This window comes from Cuculus canorus, chromosome 32, assembly GCF_017976375.1.
Source record: "Cuculus canorus isolate bCucCan1 chromosome 32, bCucCan1.pri, whole genome shotgun sequence".
Lineage (NCBI taxonomy): Eukaryota > Metazoa > Chordata > Aves > Cuculiformes > Cuculidae > Cuculus > Cuculus canorus.
In genome coordinates, this window is record NC_071432.1 from 480,140 (window position 1) to 493,944 (window position 13,805).

Sequence of the window (13,805 nt, forward strand, 5' to 3'; positions counted from 1 at the left end):
ACTGGGGGACCAGTCACACCCCCTCTCCTCACTGGTCCCAGTTCCCCCCCATCTCTTTACTGGTCCCAGTTCCCCCACATCTCTTTACTGGTCCCATCTCTACTACTGGTCCCAGTTCCCCCCCATCTCTTTACTGGTCCCCCCCATCTCTTTACTGGTCCCAGTTCCCCCCATCTCTTTACTGGTCCCAGTCCCCCCATCTCTTTACTGGTCCCAGTCCCCCCCATCTCTTTACTGGTCCCAGTTCCCCCCCATCTCTTTACTGGTCCCAGTTCCCCCCATCTCTTCACTGGTCCCAGTTCCCCCCCATCTCTTTACTGGTCCCAGTTCCCTCCCATCTCTTTACTGGTCCCAGTTCCCTCCCATCTCTTTACTGGTCCCAGTTCCCCTCCCATCTCTTTACTGGTCCCAGTTCCCCCCCATCTCTTTACTGGTCCCAGTTCCCTCCCATCTCTTTACTGGTCCCAGTTCCCTCCCATCTCTTTACTGGTCCCAGTTCCCTCCCATCTCTTTACTGGTCCCAGTTCCTCCTCCATTTCCTCACTGCTCACAGTTTCTCTCCTCCCTTCCACACTGGTTCCACTTTCTCTTTCCTTACTGGGACCAGTTCCCCCCTCCCTCTTCCCAGTTCCCCTCTCCCTCCTCCCAGTTCCCCCCATTGCTCCCAGTTCCCCCCACCCCCTGATTCCTCCCAGTTCCCCCCATTGCTCCCAGTTCCCCCCACCCCCTGATTCCTCCCAGTTCCCCCCATTGCTCCCAGTTTTCCCCATCCCCTCACTCCTCAATTCCCCCCATTCCCCCATCGCTCCCAATTCCTCCCATTGCTCCCAGTTCCCCCCATCCCTCCCAGTTCCCCCCTATCCCCTCACTCCTCCCAGTTCCCCCCATTACTCCCAGTTCCCCCATTACTCCCAGTTCCCCCCATTGCTCCCAGTTCCCACCTATCCCCTCCCTCCTCCCAGTTCCCCCCATTGCTCCCAGTTCCCCCCATTACTCCCAGTTCCCCCCATCCCCTCACTCCTCCCAGTTCCCCCCATTACTCCCAGTTCCCCCCATCCCCTCACTCCTCCCAGTTCCCCCCATTACTCCCAGTTCCCCCCATTGCTCCCAGTTCCCCCCATCCCCTCACTCCTCCCAGTTCCCCCCATTACTCCCAGTTCCCCCCATTGCTCCCAGTTCCCACCTATCCCCTCACTCCTCCCAGTTCCCCCCATTGCTCCCAGTTCCCCCCATTACTCCCAGTTCCCCCCATCTCCTCACTCCTCCCAGTTCCCCCATTACTCCCAGTTCCCCCCATCTCCTCACTCCTCCCAGTTCCCCCCATTACTCCCAGTTCCCCCCACTCCTCCCAGTTCCCCCCATTACTCCCAGTTCCCCCCTATCCCCTCACTCCTCCCAGTTCCCCCCATTGCTCCCAGTTCCCCCCATCCCCTCACTCCTCCCAGTTCCCCCCACTGCTCCCAGTTCCCCCCATTGCTCCCAGTTCCCCCCTATCCCCTCACTCCTCCCAGTTCCTCCCATTGCTCCCAGTTCCCCCCATTGCTCCCAGTTCCCCCCCATCCCCTCACTCCTCCCAGTTCCCCCCACTCCTCCCAGTTCCCCCCATTGCTCCCAGTTCCCCCCCCTCCCCTCACCAATGATGCTGTCCAGGCCCCGCCGCCGGGTCCCGCCCGCTCCTCTCGGCTCCTCGGCGACAAGATGGCGGACGCGGCTGCTACCTCCCCGCCGCCCCCTCCCTCCTCCCCTCAAGCCCCGCCCCCCGCCGCTCCCCATTGGCCGCCGGCGCCCGGCTCCGCGCTCTGATTGGCGGTCGGGAGGGCGCGCCGCGGATGGCCACGCCCCCTCAGTGCCGCGGCGAGGGACCCGGATGCGGAGGCCACGCCCCCTTCCTGCCGCCTCCGCTCCCCATTGGTCGCTGCCGCCCGGCGCCGCGCGCTGATTGGCTGGAGGACAGAGAGCCGCGCGCCTGGCCACGCCCCCTCGGGAGCAGCCAAAGCCCCGGATGCGGCGCAGGTGGAGGGGGAAAGGGGTGGGGCTTCGTGACACAGCGCGGCGGTGGCCGCGAGGGGACACGGGTCTGAGGGCGCAACTGGGGGGAAAGGGATGTAATGGGAGCCTATGGGGCGCCACAGGGGCCTATATGGGGCCTATGGATGGGTTATGGGGGCCTATATGAGACCTGTAGGGCACTACAGGGCTTCATAGGGGCTTGTGGGGCCCTATATGAGGCCTGTAGGGCACTATGGGGCACCATAGGGGCTTATAGGGGCCTATATGGGGCCTGTAGATGGCTTATAGGGGCCTATATGAGGCCTGTAGAGATCTATGGGGCGCCATAGGGGCTTATAGGGGTCTATACGAGGCCTGTAGGGTGCTATGGAGCGCCATAGGGGCTTATGGGGGCCTATATGGGGCTTGCAGATGGCTTATAGGGGCCTGTATGAGGCCTGTAGAGATCTATGGGGCGCCATAGGGGCTTATAGGGGTCTATACGAGGCCTGTAGGGCGCTATGGGGCACCATAGGGGCTTATGGGGGCCTGTATGAGGCCTGTAGAGATCTATGGGGCGCCATAGGGGCTTATAGGGGTCTATACGAGGCCTGTAGGGTGCTATGGGGCGCCATAGGGGCTTATGGAGGCCTCTATGGGGCCTGTAGGTGGCTTATGAGGCGCTATAGGGAACCTATAAGAGGAAATATAGGCCCATAGGGGCACATGGGGACCTATATGAGGCCAATAGCAGGAATTATTGGCGTATAGGGGCCTATGGGGCACTATAGGGGCTTATGGGGGCCCATAGGAGAAGATACACAGTTGCAGAGAGTTATGAAAATCTATATGGGATCTTTAGGAGGAAATATATGCACCCATAAGAATTATGGGATAATCAGAAGCTATACAGACATATAGAAATCTATATGGGAGCTGTCTGGGGCCTAAAGGGTTATAGGGGCAATGACAGCATCTATAGGGTCTATGCAGAGAAATAGGAGGTCTATAGGGGGATATGAGGGCCTATAGAGACCTATAAAGGAATACAGAGCCTTATTGGGGGGGTCTATGGGGTAATATAGAGGTCTATGAGGAGCCTATAGGGTGGTATAAGGACCTATGTGGTGCTATAGGCGCCTGGGGGGGGTATAATGGGCTCCAGGGGATATATAAGTGGATAAAAAGCTTTGTGGGAACCTACACAGGGATTTGAAGAGCTCTATAGGGGACTGTGGGGTTCCATAGGACCCATGAGGAGATGGAGGAGCCTATAGGGGCCTATGAGGAAATATAGGGGGTGTGAGGGGGTGTCTTGGAGGCTATAGGGGCCCATAGGGGGCTTGGAAGCTATAGGGGTTATAGAGAGGCTCTTGGAGGCCTTAAAGACCCGGAAGGGGGGGCTCTAGGACCACGTGGAGACCACCTGCTGTCGCCGTCTGATGACGTCACGGGCCGCAGAGGCTGCCGGGAAATGTAGTCCAGCGGCTCCTTTCCCTTCCCATTAACCCCCCCATCGTCCATCCAGTATCCCCCCCCAGTGCTCCCAGTACGCGGTGGAGCTCATCCCAGTGCCCCCAAAACAGCTCCAGTGCCCCCCACGCTGTGAGTTTGGGGCTGAAATGGGGCCATTTGGGGCTCCGAGGGGGGATTTTGGGGTGAAATTTGGGGACTTGAAGGCCCAAGAGGGGATTTTGGGGTGCAGTGGGGGGATTTTGGGGTGCAATGGAGGGGATTTGGGGTCCAAGGGGGATTTCAGGGTCCGAGAAGGGATTTTGGGGTGAAATTTGGGATTTCGTTGTCGAAGGGGGAATTTTGGGGTCCAAGGGGAGAATTTTGGGGTCCAAAGAGGGATTTGGGGGTGAAATTTTGGGGTTTTGGTGTCTGTTTGGGGAATTTGTGGTGCAATGGGGAGGGATTTGGGGGTCCAAGGGGAGGATTTTGAGGTGCAATGGGTGGATTTGAGCATTCGGGGGGGGGATTTTGGGGTCCAAAAAGGAATTTAGGAGTGAAATTTGGAGATTTTGGTGCCCAAAGAGGGATTTTTGGGGTGAAATTTTGGGCTTTTGGGGCAATGGGTGGATTTTGGGGGTGCAATGGGGGGGATTTTGGGGTCCAAGGGGGGATTTCAGCGTCCAAGGGGCGATTTTGGGGGTCCAAAAAGGAATTTAGGAGTGAAATGTGGAGATTTTGGCGCCCAAAGAGGGATTTTTGGGGTGAAATTTTGGGCTTTTGGGGCCCAAAGAGGGATTTTTGGGGTGAAATTTTGGGCTTTTGGGGCAATGGGTGGATTTTGGGGGTGCAATGGAGGGGATTTGGGGGTCCAAGGGGGATTTCAGTGTCCAAGGGGCGATTTTGGGGTCCAAAAAGGAATTTAGGAGTGAAATTCGGAGATTTTGGGGCCCAAAGAGGGATTTTTGGGGTGAAATTTTGGGCTTTTGGGGCCCAAAGAGGGATTTTTGGGGTGAAATTTTGGCCTTTTGGGGCAATGGGTGGATTTTGGGGTGCAATGGGGGGATTTGGGGGTCCAAAGGGGGATTTCAGCATTCAGGGGGCGATTTCGGGGGTCCAAAAAGGAATTTAGGAGTGAAATTTGGAGATTTTGGCGCCCAAGAGGGATTTTGGGGGTGAAATTTTGGGCTTTTGGGGCCCAAAGAGGGATTTTTGGGGGTGAAATTTTGGCCTTTTGGGGCAATGGGTGGATTTTGGGGGTGCAATGGGGGGGATTTCAGCATTCAGGGGGGATTTTGGGGTCCAAAAAGGAATTTAGGAGTGAAATTTGGGAATTTTAGAGTCAAAAGAGGGACAGGAAGGGGAGGAAAGGGGCGGCGCAGCCCCTCATGTGTCAAAGAGTGCTTTGATGCTCTTGAATTGGATTACGGTGAGGATGGGACCGAGCGCCCATGGGATAAAATCAGAGGAGCCCCCAAGAAGGGGACTTTGTGATGGGGGTCCCTTAGAGACCACCAACCAAGAAGAAGCAGCTGAGGAGCTGGGGATGGTCTTTTGTCCTCGTGGGTGACTTTAACTTCCCGGATATCCGCTGGAAGTACAATAAACGGAAAGGAAACGGTCTTAGGAGGTTCCTGGAGTGCATGGAAGACAACTTCGTCGCACAACGGGTGAGTGAACCACCAAGAGAGGGTTCCTGGACCTCCTCGACCTCCGTTTGCCATTAGAGAAGGTCTTGTTGGGGATTTGATGGTTGGAGGACGCTTGGGATGAAGCCATCATGAGATGATGGGGTTTTCAGTTGTCGGTGGGATGAAGAAGGGGACCAACAAAAGTATCACATGAAACTTCCAGAGGGTAAACTTTGGACCGTTGGGAAGGTTGATGGGCAAAGTCCCGTGGGAAAGGGTCCTTCAGGGCAGAGGGAGCTCATGAGGGTTGGGTGCTCTTCAAGAGCTCCGGAAAAGGAGCCGGCGGGGCGGAAAAAAGCCACCTTGGTGGAGCAAGGAGATCTCAAGAGGTGTCCATAAGAAGCTCTATGAGCTTTGGAGGAAAGGATGGGCGTCTTGGGTGGACTACAGGGAGGAAGTGAGATGGTGCAGGGGGAAAATCAGGAGGGATGAGGCCCAACTGGAAATCCAATTGGCCACCAGAGAGCGGTGGTCAATGGAGTCAACTCCAGCTGGAGGTCGGTCACAAGTGGGGTTCCTCGGGGCTCATGGGTCCAACTCTGTTCAATGTCTTTATCAATGACCTCGATGAAGGCATTGAGTGCACCCTCAGCGAGTTTGTGGGTGACACTGAGCTGGGAGGAAGTGTGGATCTGCTGGAGGGTAGGGAGGCTCCGAAGGGATGGGAACGGGCTGGATCCATGGGGTGAGACCAACGGCAGGAGGTTCACCAAGGCCAAAGGCCGGGTCCTGCACTTGGGGCACCACAACCCTACGCGGTGCTACAGAGTAGGAGAAGTCTGGCTGGAAACCAGCCTGGAGGAGAAGGCCCTGGGGGTGTTGGGTGACAGCGACTGACCGTGAGCCAGCAGTGTGCCCAGGTGGCCACGACGGCCAACGGCATCTCGGTTTTGGGTCAGAAATGGGGTCACCAGCAGGGCCAGGGAGGGGATTCTCCCTCTGGACTCGGCACTGGGGAGACCGCACCTCGAATACTGTGTTCAGTTCTGGGCCCCTCACCACAAGAAGGATGTTGAGGCTCTGGAGTGTGTCCAGAGAAGAGCAACGAAGCTGCTGAGGGGGTGGAGAACGTCTGACGAGGAACGGCTGAGAGAGCTGGGGTTGTTTAGCCTGGAGAAGAAGAGGCTGAGGGGTGACCTTATTGCTCTCTACGACCCTGTAGAGAGCCCCAGGAGGCTCCCAGAATGCCCTGGGGCACTGTAGAGAGCCCCAGGAGGCTCCCAGAATGCCCTGGGGCACTGTAGAGACCCCCAAGAGCCTCCCAGAATGCCCTGGGGCACTGTAGAGAGCCCCAGGAGGCTCCCAGAATGCCCTGGGGCACTGTAGAGAGCCCCAGGAGGGCTCCCAGAAATCCCGCAAATCTCAATTGGTTTTGGGGGTCCTAAAGGAGGTCCGGGAAGGCCCTAGAGGGGTCTTGGGGGGTCTTAGTGGGGTTTTGGGGGTCCTAAATTAGGTCCTCGTGGTCCCTAAATGGGTGCTGAGTTGTCCCCCTAATGGGGTCCTGGGGGTCTCTAAATGGGTGCTGAGTGTCCCTAAAGGGGTCCTGGGGGGCTCTAAATGGGTGCTGAGTGTCCCTAATGGGGGTCCTGGGGTCCCTAAATGGGTTCTGAGTGTCCCTAAAGGGGTCATGGGGGGCCCTAAATGGGTGCTGAGTGCCCTTAAAGGGGTCCTGGGGTCCCTAAATGGTTTCTGAGTGTCCCTAAAGGGGTCCTGGGGGGCCCTAAATGGATGCTGAGTGCCCTTAAAGGGTCCTGGGGGTCCCTAAATGGGTTCTGAGTGTCCCTAAAGGGGTCCTGGGGGGCCCTAAATGGGTGCTGAGTGCCCTTAAAGGGGTCCTGGGGTCCCTAAATGGGTTCTGAGTGTCCCTAAAGGGGTCCTGGGGGGCCCTAAATGGGTGCTGAGTGCCCTTAAATGGGTCCTGGGGTCCCTAAATGGGTTCTGAGTGTCCCTAAAGGGGTCCTGGGGGGCCCTAAATGGGTGCTGAGTGCCCTTAAAGGGGTCCTGAGGGTCCCTAAATGGGTTCTGAGTGTCCCTAAAGGGGTTTTGGGGGTCCCTAAATGGGTGCTGAGTGTCCCCAAAAGGGTCCTGGGGGGGTCCCTAAATTGGTTTGGGGGTCCTAAAGGGGTCCGGGGAGGGCCAAGAGGAGTCTTGGGGGTTCCTAGATGGATTTTCGGGGGGTCCTAGTGGGTTCCTGGGGGGGCCCTAGAGGGGTTTGGGGGGGTTTATTGGGGTTTTGGGGGTCCTAGAGGGGTCCTGGGGGTCCCTAAATGGGCGCTGAGAGCCCCTAAAGGGGTCCTGGGGGTCCCTAAATTTGTTTTTGGGGGTTCCAGTGGGGTCCTGGGGGGCCCTAAAGGGGTTTGGGGAGTCTTAGTGGGGTTCTGGAGGTCCTAGAGGGATCCTGGGGGCCTCTAGAGGGGTTTTTGGGGTCCCTTGAGGGGTTTGGGGGGGCTCTAGAGGGGTTTTGGGGGTCCTAGAGGGGTTTGAGGGATCATTAAAGTGGTTTTGGGGGCCCTAGAGGTGTTTTAGGGGGGTCCCTAATTGGTTTTGGGGATCCTAAAGGTTTCCTGTGTGGCTCTAGAGGGATTTTGGGCGTCCTAGAGGTGTTTGGGGGGGACTCTAGAGGGGTTTGGGGGTCCCTAAGGGGGTTTTGGGGGGTCCTAGAGTGGTTTTGGGGGTCCCTAAGGGGGTTTTGGGGGGTCCTAGAGTGGGTTTTGGGGGACCCTAAGGGGGTTTTGGGGGTCCTTACGGAGTTTTGGGGGGTCCTAGAGTGGTTTTGGGGGTTCCTAAAAAGGTTTTGGGGGGCTCTAGAGGGCTCCTTCCCCCCCCCCCCCCCCCGTCCCAACCCTCTGGGACCCCCCAAAACTTCCCCACGCACACCTTTGCCCCTCCCCCCAGACCCCCCCAAACCCCCAGACGCCCCCCTAACCCCCCAGACCCCCCCAAACCTTCAGGTGTCCCCCCAAAACCTTACCCCCCCCCCCCAATTCTCTCCGCTCTCAACCATCTCAACACTCTCCGCTTCTCAACCATCAACTTTATTCCTCGGCTTTACAAAGTGGGGCTTTACAAACACCCCCCCCCGTGCCTCAGTTTCCCCTCCCCTCTGTTATTTTTGGGGGGACCCCCCCTTTTTTTAACCCCCCCCTCACTCTCCCCAGAGCCCGGCCCAGCCTGTGGCCCCGGGGGGTGTGTGGGGGGAATTTGGGGGTGCTGGTGATTGCGGGGGGGGGGGGGCTAGCACAGGTATAGCCCTTAGAAAGAGGATTTTTTTGGGGGGGGTTTAAAAAGAGGGGGGGTCGACGCCAAATTTGAGGCGATGGAGAAGGGTCTTGGTGGGAAGAAGGACCTGCGGGGGGATGGGGGGGGGGTGAGACACCCCAACACCCCTCCCAGGCCAATGGTTCAGCCCAGAGACCCCCCCCAGTTGCCCACCCCCCCCCCTCGGGGCCAATGGTTCAACCCAGAGACCCCCCCCCCCCAGTTGCCCATCCCCCTCTCCAAGGCCAATGGTTCAGCCCAGAGACCCCCCCCAATTGCCCACCCCCCCCCCCCCCCCCGGGGCCAATGGTTCAACCCAGAGACCCCCCCAGTTGCCCAAACCCCCCCCCCCTTCCGGGGCCAATGGTTCAACCCAAACACCCCTCCCCGGGGCCAATGGTTCAGCCCGAAGTACCTCTTCCCTCCCCATTAATCCCAGTGCTCCCAGTATGACTCAGGGGGTGGGACTGGGGGGGTCAGACACCCCCTACCGCCCATTCCCAGTGCTCCCAGTGCTCCCAGTCTGACTCTGGGGGTGCTGTAGACGCCCCCCACCCCATTCCCAGTGCTCCCAGTCTGACTCTGGGGGTGCTGTAGACGCCCCCCACCCCATTCCCAGTGCTCCCAGTATGACTTAGGGGGTGGTGGATGTGCTTCTCCCCATTCCCAGTGCTCCCAGTGCTCCCAGTCTGACTCTGGGGGTGCTGTAGGCGCCCCCCCAGCCCATTCCCAGTGCTCCCAGTCTGACTCTGGGGGTGCTGTAGTCACCCCCCACCCCATTCCCAGTGCTCCCAGTCTGACTCTGGGGTGCTGTAGACGCCCCCCCACCCCATTCCCAGTGCTCCCAGTCTGACTCTGGAGGTGCTGTAGGCGCCCCCCACCCCATTCCCAGTGCTCCCAGTGCTCCCAGTCTGACTCTGGGGGTGCTGTAGGGCGCCCCCCCACCCCATTCCCAGTGCTCCCAGTGCTCCCAGTCTGACTCTGGAGGTGCTGTAGGCGCCCCCACCCCATTCCCAGTGCTCCCCAGTGCTCCCAGTCTGACTCTGGAGGTGCTGTAGGCGCCCCCCACCCCATTCCCAGTGCTCCCAGTATGACTTAGGGGGTGGTAGATGTGCCTTCTCCCCATTCCCAGTGCTCCCAGTGCTCCCAGTCTGACTCTGGGGGTGCTGTAGGCGCCCCCCACCCCATTCCCAGTGCTCCCAGTCTGACTCTGGAGGTGCTGTAGGCGCCCCCCACCCCATTCCCAGTGCTCCCAGTATGACTTAGGGGGTGGTGGATGTGCCTTCTTCCCATTCCCAGTGCTCCCAGTACTCCCAGTCTGACTCACGGGGCGGTGGCCGCCCCCCTCCCCCCATTCCCAGTGCTCCCAGTCTGATTCTGGAGGTGCTGTAGACGCCCCCCACCCCATTCCCAGTGCTCCCAGTATGACTTAGGGGGTGGTGGAAGTGCCTTCTCCCCATTCCCAGTGCTCCCAGTCTGACTCTGGGGGTGCTGTAGGCGCCCCCCCACCCCATTCCCAGTGCTCCCAGTGCTCCCAGTCTGACTCTGGAGGTGCTGTAGGCGCCCCCCACCCCATTCCCAGTGCTCCCAGTATGACTTAGGGGGTGGTGGATGTGCCTTCTCCCCATTCCCAGTGCTCCCAGTGCTCCCAGTCTGATTCTGGAGGTGCTGTAGACGCCCCCACCCCCATTCCCAGTGCTCCCAATATGACTTAGGGGGTGGTGGATGTGCCTTCTCCCCATTCCCAGTGCTCCCAGTGCTCCCAGTCTGATTCTGGAGGTGCTGTAGACGCCCCCCACCCCATTCCCAGTGCTCCCAGTATGACTTAGGGGGTGGTGGATGTGCCTTCTCCCCATTCCCAGTGCTCCCAGTGCTCCCAGTCTGATTCTGGAGGTGCTGTAGGCGCCCCCCACCCCATTCCCAGTGCTCCCAGTATGACTTAGGGGGTGGTGGATGTGCCTTTTCCCCATTCCCAGTGCTCCCAGTGCTCCAGTCTGACTCTGGGGGTGCTGTAGGCAACCCCTCCCGCCCATTCCCAGTGCTCCCAGTGCTCCAGTATAACTCACGGGGTGGTGGACGTAGCCCCCGCAGGGGTAGCACCAGGCCGAGAGGTCGCGCAGACCTCAGCACCAGGGGGTGTCCGGACCCCTCCCCGTGTGCCACCATGTGCCCCCCCAACATAGCGCCCGCAAAGCACCTGGGGGGCAATTAAGGGGTGAGGGGGGCAATTAAGGGGTGAAGGGGGTAATTAAGGGGTGAGGGGGGGAAATTAGGGGGGAGAGGGGGGCAATTGGAGGGGAATTGGGGTGCCTTGGGGGGGGATTTGGGGGTGAAGGAGAGGGATTTGGGGCAACGGGGGCAATTGGAAGGGGGGGGCAAAGGCATTTGGGGGGGGCTGGGGGGGCAATTGGGGCTCCTGGGAGGGGGATTTGGGGGGCAATTTGGGCTCCAGGGGGTCAATTGGGGTTTCTGGGGGGGATTTGGGGGGGCAAGAAAGGGGGATTTAGGGTTCCTGGGGGCAAGGGGGGCAATTGAGGGTGTTTTGGGGGTGTCCTGGGGGGTAGAGGGTCTGTGGGTGTCCCGGAGGGTGTTTTGGGGGTGTCCCAGGGGGGTTTGGGGGTGTCCCAGGGGGGGTTATGTATGTCCCGGAAAGTGTTTTGGGGGTGTCCCTGGGGGGGTAGGAGGTCTGTGGGTGTCCCGGAGGGTGTTTTGGGGGCGTCCCGGGGGGGTTTGGGGGTGTCCCGGGGGGGTTATGGTATGTCCCGGAAGGTGTTTTGGGGGTGTCCCGGGGCGGGGGTGGTTCTGGGGGTTGGGGGGGGGTCTGCGGATGTCCCCAGGGGTGTTTTGGGGGTGTCCCAGAGGGTATGGAGGGGAGGTTCTGTGGATGTCCCCGGGGGTGTTTTGGGGGTGTCCCGTGGGGGTGTTTTGGGGGCGTCCTGGCGGGGGGTGTCTGGGGGTGTCCCGGGAGGTGTTTTGGGGGGTGTCCCAGGGGGTTTTAGGGGGGTCTGGGGGCATCCCAGGGGGGGTGTTTGGGGGGAGTCTGGCGGTGTCCCAGGGGAGGATGTTTGGGGGGGTCTGGGGGTATCCCAGAGCGTGTTTTGGGGGTGTCTGGGGGTGTCCCAGGAGGTGTTTTGGGGGTGTCCCAGGGGGTTTTAGAGGGTCTGGGGGCGTCCCAGGGGGGGTGTTTGGGGGGGGGTCTGGGGGTGTCCCGGGGGAGGATGTTCGGGGTGTTTTGGGGGTGTCCCGTGGGGGTGTTTTGGGGCGTCCTGGGCGGGGGGTGTCTGGGGGTGTCCCGGGAGGTGTTTTGGGGGGTGTCCCAGGGGGTTTTAGGGGGGTCTGGGGGCATCCCAGGGGGGGTTTGGGGGGAGTCTGGGGGGTCCCGGGGGAGGATGTTTGGGAGGGTCTGGGGGTATCCCAGAGCGTGTTTTGGGGGTGTCCTGGGGGTGTCCCGGGTGGGTTTTGGGGGTGTATCCTCCGGGTGGGTTTTTGGGGGTTCACCTGGTGGCAGCTGAGGCAGAGCCAGTTCTCGCGGCGGCTCCCGCAGGCCCCGCAGGGGGGGGTCCCCTCCAGCCCGGCCCCCCCGGGCGGCGGCGCCACCGCCCCGAGGTGGGGGCACTCCCGCAGGGGGTCACGGCCCACAGCGCCCCCTGGAGGAGGAGAGGGGGATATCAGACCCCACTTTGCCCCATTCCCCCCCTTTTTGCCCCATTCCCCCCCTTTCTGCCCCCAAGCCTCTCCTTTTTGCCCCTCCCAATCTTTTTGCCCCTCCCAACCCCCTCCCCACTCCCCCCAAACGCCTTTGTCCCCCCTCTAATTGCCCCCCAAGAACCCCAATTGTCCCTCCTTGCTCCTCAATTAACCCCCAATCCCCTCCGCAGGAACCCCAATTCCTGCCCCCCTTGTCCCCCAGATCCCTCAATTGCCCCCCAGACCCCTCAATTGCCCCTCCTGGCCTCCCAGTTGCCCCTCAGGACCCCCCAATCCTCCCCCTGGAACCCCAATTCACCCCCCTTGATGACCCCAATTCCCACCTTGACCTCAATTACCTCCCCCAGACCTCCCACGGGGACCCCAATAACTCCCCTGATCCCCCCCCAAACACCCCCTTAGGGACCCCAATAACTCCCTTGACACCCCCCCCCTCCCCCAGGAACCCCAATCTCCCCCGGGATCCCCCCAAACTCCCCACGTGAACCCCAATTACCCTCCTTGATCCCCCAAACTCCCCACGTGAACCCCAATTACCCTCCTTGATCCCCCCAAGGGGTCCCCAATCCCCCCCCGACCCTCTCAACCCCCCCTTTAGGAGCCTCAATAACACCCCTGACACCCCCAAACCCCTCTAGGGACCCCAACCCCGCCTTAACACCCCCCCCCAAAGCTCCCCCATGGCGACCCAAATCCTCCTCTCGACCCCGCAAACCCCATTATGGGGACCCCACTCCCCTCCGACACCCCCATTAGGGACCCCAATAACTCCCCCGATGCCCCAACCCCTGCTCTGAGACCCCAATAACCTCCTCACAGGGACCCCACCCCCCCCATGGGACCCCAATTCCAACCCTGTTTGAGGATTAGGCCCCGCCCACCCCGTTTGACCCCGCCCCATACCTCCTCCAGCTCCTCCTCCTCCTCCCAAGGCTCCTCGTCCCGGGGGCGGGGTCAGGCGGAGGCCCCGCCCCTTCGGCCCCCTCGGGGGGGTCCCCCTCCTCCCCCCCCAGCCGCAGCTCCCCCAGCCGCAAGATGGCGGCCAGGGCAGGGGAGGGGGGATCCGGGGTGGGGGGGGGCTCAGCCGGGGGGGCTGCGGGGAGAACGGGGGGGTCAGCGATGGGCCCAGACCAGTTTGGGGGGGGCCAGACCAGTTTGGGGGTGATGGGAGGGGGGACAGCCCAGTTTGGGGGTGTTAGGAGGGGGGGCAGCCCAGTTTGGGGAGTCTCAGCCCAGTTTGGGGGTGTTAGGAGGGGGAGCAGCCCAGTTTGGGGAGTCTCAGCCCAGTTTGGGGGTGTTAGGAGGGGGGGCAGCCCAGTTTGGGGAGTCTCAGCCCAGTTTGGGGGGGGCCCAGCCCAGTTTGGGGGTCTTCGGAGGGGGGCAGCTGAGTTTGGGGAGTCTCAGCCCAGTTTGGGGGTGTTAGGAGGGGGGGCAGCTGAGTTTGGGGAGTCTCAGCCCAGTTTGGGGGTGTTAGGAGGGGGGGCAGCGCAGTTTGGGGGTGATGGGAAAAGAGAGGGGGTCCCCAGTTTGGGGGAGTCCCAGCACAGCTTCAGCCCCCCCCCCCCTATTTTGGGGCTGCAGGAAGAGGGTCCTAAGCTGGTTTTGGGGGTGTCTCTCTGCTTTGTGCCCCCCTCCCCGGGTTTTGGGCCCCCCCCCTGGGTTTGGGGGTCCCCCACCCCACTCTGGGGGCTCACCGGGGGGCAGGCG

General features: G+C 60.9%; 1 protein-coding gene and 1 long non-coding RNA gene across 2 annotated transcripts in view; both read right to left on the reverse strand.

The window, feature by feature from the left end:
• Positions 1 to 1,737, reverse strand: part of LOC104061484 (ubiquitin-like modifier-activating enzyme 1) — a 50,974-nt gene extending 49,237 nt beyond the window's left edge. The window contains 1 exon segment of the mRNA XM_054052249.1: positions 1,635 to 1,737. The gene's annotated coding sequence lies outside the window, so the exon portion shown is untranslated.
• Positions 1,738 to 8,343: 6,606 nt separating this feature from the next.
• On the reverse strand, positions 8,344 to 13,160 carry LOC128849732 (uncharacterized). The gene is made up of 4 exons (XR_008447463.1): positions 13,002 to 13,160; positions 11,889 to 12,037; positions 10,457 to 10,587; positions 8,344 to 8,478 (listed from the first exon to the last, which is right to left on the reverse strand). It is a non-coding gene; the product is annotated as an uncharacterized LOC128849732 (long non-coding RNA).
• Positions 13,161 to 13,805: the final 645 nt, after the last annotated feature.